Here is a 3,479-nt window from a genome sequence, read left to right on the forward strand (position 1 = left end):
GAGAATGTTTATACCCCAGTGGTTGTGAGTCTCGACGTGATCAAGCTCATCGCACTCTGCTTACTTTTCTAGAAGCAACGAACTTAGCGGCACGTTTGCAAGCCAGCAACCATTTCTTTCATTTTACGTTCTTTAGTAGCATGCCCTGCAGGGACGGACCCTACTGTATGTTGTACTTTATTCTTTGAGATTTGTCATCCCGCTATTTCTTTCCTCCTTCCTCCCCTCCTTCCTATCTTTCCTTTCTATGCTTCTCTCGTCCTTTCTGAAGACTAGGCAGGCGTTGTGCCTCTTCTGGTGGCAGTTGCCAGCCTCGCTCCTCGATTTCTCTTTTCTGTGTATATGCCTACAAATCAAATAATAATAATTAACATTGGCATGTAGTTCCTTTAGCAGCGATAACAGCTCAGTATGTTGTTTCCCGGCGTTGTCAGTAGCGGGTCAGTTCCGGGATCGAGCTCTACATCACCTGATAGTAGCAACATTTTAGATGCATGAATACATTCCCAAGCAAGGCAAAATAACACTTGTGGGCATAGAAGTGAGAGCACAAAAGCATTATTATTTTTTTACACAAGAGTTGAGTACCTGAACCAACATGCACAAGAAGCGAAAAGGCGTGTCAGGGGTCTGCATTGTTGCAGTTCTTCCACGCCCACTGGAGGGCGCGAGGACAGCCAGCTGCTTATAAAGCAGGCCGGGCATGCATCTGTCGATGCCGATGGCTTTGTCCAAGTGAGCTCAAGATGGTGCTCCAGGAACGCCGCGCTGCGTTGCATGGAACTGGGGTCGGCCATCCAGGAGTGACACCTGGCAACTTATGCTCGCGGTCTCCGTCGGCGCGAGCTGGAACAGCTGTACAGAGGCGCAGCACCGGATGATTCGATCCACGTGGCAATGATAATCAGTATCGGCACCAAGAAGCGAAAAGGCGTGTCAGGAGTCTGCATAGTTGCTTTTCTTCTATGCCCTCGTCTGCATGTGCGCGTGGCCTAATGGATAAGGCGCCTGATTCCGGATCAGGAGATTGCAAGTTCGAGTCCTGTCGCGTACGTGTTTTTTTTTTACTTATTTATTACAGCGATACTGTATATGCCTAGGCGAAACATCCGCCCGTGTCCAGGAGGGCCTTGCGCTCTCACAGGTGTGCATGCGCGAGAAAAAAAAATAATTGGGGCGGAGTTATACGCAACAATGCCTAGAGATTTCATGGCGTCCAATGGCTTCCTCAATTTTTCCCACGGAATATCCCTTACTTTCTTCTTGTCTTTTGACGCAGCGAATCTATCTGTCTCTTGAGTTGTTTCATGTTTTGCCGTTTCTTTATTAGGTCGTTTCTTGGGAGAGCTTACCTACTGGTTGCAGCCTGAGATCAACCTAGTTACGGTTTCATTCATTAGCTCTATGTTATCGCTACTGCGTCGAAGTTTGGGCTTTTACCCTGACTGCAACTAGGGGACCTCACTAACCTATGGTCAGGCGAACCTTGTATGACTGGCAGCAATTGCTTGAAAAACTTGCGCCCTTTATACGCAATGCCTCGTGTACCAGAGAGCGTCGTTCAGACCCATTATTGCTTTCAGCAGATAATTTCAGTCAGGACAACACTTGCTTCAGTCGAGAACAGGCGTTCAGGAAGGGGTATCTACGATGGACCGCCACAATCAGCGAGAAATCTGCGGAGTGGCAGTTACATTCGATTCAGTCGCAGTGATGCATTGCGTAATCTCATTGAGGCAAATAGGATTCTACGGTTCGAAAAGTACCTATCAAGAAGGGGTCAGGCACAGCGCCTTAGAAGAAGTATTCAAGTCTTAGACTGGGACGATGGCGAATATCTCAGCAACCTTCGGTTTGCAGTGCATTGTCCTATTGAGCAACAACAACAAATGATTGAGGACCTTCATCGACAAGAATTGGGTCTGTGTCTAATGTTCATTGGCTCAGGCAGCCTCTAGAATCTGGGGCGGTCAATTACTCACAGGGGACCCTAATGAGAAAGAAATTTACAGAAGAATGGGTTGGAGTGCATACAGGCATAAATCCTGCTGGGAGCTTACCACTGTCATTGAAAAGAAAAGTGTACTCATTGCATTCTACCGGTGCTAACATACGGGGCAGAAACTTGGAGGTTGACAAAGAAGCTTTAATGGAACGAAAAATCTTAGGAGTAACGTTAAGAGACAGGAAGAGAGCGGTGTGGATCAGAGAACAAACGGGGGTAGACGATATTCTAGTTGACATAAGCGGAAGAAATGGAGCTGGGCAGGCCATGTAATACGTAGGATGGATAACCGGTGGACCATTAGGGTTACAGAATGGATACCAAGAGAAGGGAAGCGCAGTTAAGATGCACCGTGGCCGCCCCTTTACTGCTTCGCTGGTCTTTCGCAACGTAGCGCAGCCTGCCACAGTTTGGGGATGCGTGTCGGCTGCGCGGTCGGTGACGTCGTTCCTATTTCGCAGCAGTATTCTCTCCGAGCAATGATGCAGCCGAGGAATAGCTCGCATCCTACCGCCGCAGTCGTGCCACCAACGCCCAACGTGTCTGTGTCTTCATTGCTCGGCATAAAGGGGCGCGTAATGTGACACATAACTGCGTAACACTGTTCAATAACAATTTAATATACCCGCGTGATAACCTTAAGATAAACACCGTGGCCGCCCCTTTACTGCTTCGCTGGTCAACCGCCTCCACAGCGTGTAAAGGCCGAGCATTTTTTTTTACTCATGCAGCATTCCAGTTTATGGGCTTGCAGCTGCTACTTCTGCATGCCCGCGACCACATATACTGCTGGGATGCAGTATTCTTTTGGGACATCCTCAAGAGAAGCCCAAGCCGGTTGGCACGAAATCTTATGGGTATAACAAATACCTCATATCCTGCATTTTCGTGTCGTGTCAAATGATGACAAAACGTGAACTCATCAATGTCGCCCGTGGGCGACGTGATCGCTGCGAGCAGGCATCCTCGAGCGAGCGGTTTCGGGGTAGGCTGGATTTCGCGTCTTCGCATTGGACGCGTCGCAGGCCGTTTGTTTCGCTCTCAAAAGTGAAGTTGACCCAGTGCACGCCCTGTATCGAGTCGCGCGACATCTCACGAAAGTCATCGTATCCCCCGAATGCAACTATATATTTTCAAGTTCGCAACGCATAAACGGGTCGACTATGCCGACCGCGCGCCCGCCTTGTCAAAGGCAGCTGCCATGCTGGCAGTATGTTTACGTTTATCCCTAGGCCAGCTGTCCGGGCGTTCGATTTTGCTAACTTCGGACAGTTTCAGGTTGTCTTGGGATTTTGAATTGAATTGAATTGAATTTATTTGCCAGAAGGATACAAAAATGACGAAAATACATGAGAAGCATCTGGATCCTTAGCATAAAGCTAGTTTGGATCCATACATGAATAATAACAGAGGTTTATATTTATACAATATCGATTTCTACAGTTGTGTGTTCATGCAGGTAGCAGACAACTTG

At 48.1% G+C, this 3,479-nt stretch overlaps 1 non-coding gene across 1 annotated transcript; it reads left to right on the forward strand.

Annotated features, from left to right (window-relative positions):
• Positions 1-981: 981 nt before the first annotated feature.
• Positions 982-1,054, forward strand: Trnar-ccg (transfer RNA arginine (anticodon CCG)). The gene has a single exon. It is a non-coding gene; the product is annotated as a tRNA-Arg (tRNA).
• Positions 1,055-3,479: the final 2,425 nt, after the last annotated feature.

This window comes from Dermacentor silvarum, chromosome 1 (genome assembly GCF_013339745.2).
Source record: "Dermacentor silvarum isolate Dsil-2018 chromosome 1, BIME_Dsil_1.4, whole genome shotgun sequence".
Lineage (NCBI taxonomy): Eukaryota > Metazoa > Arthropoda > Arachnida > Ixodida > Ixodidae > Dermacentor > Dermacentor silvarum.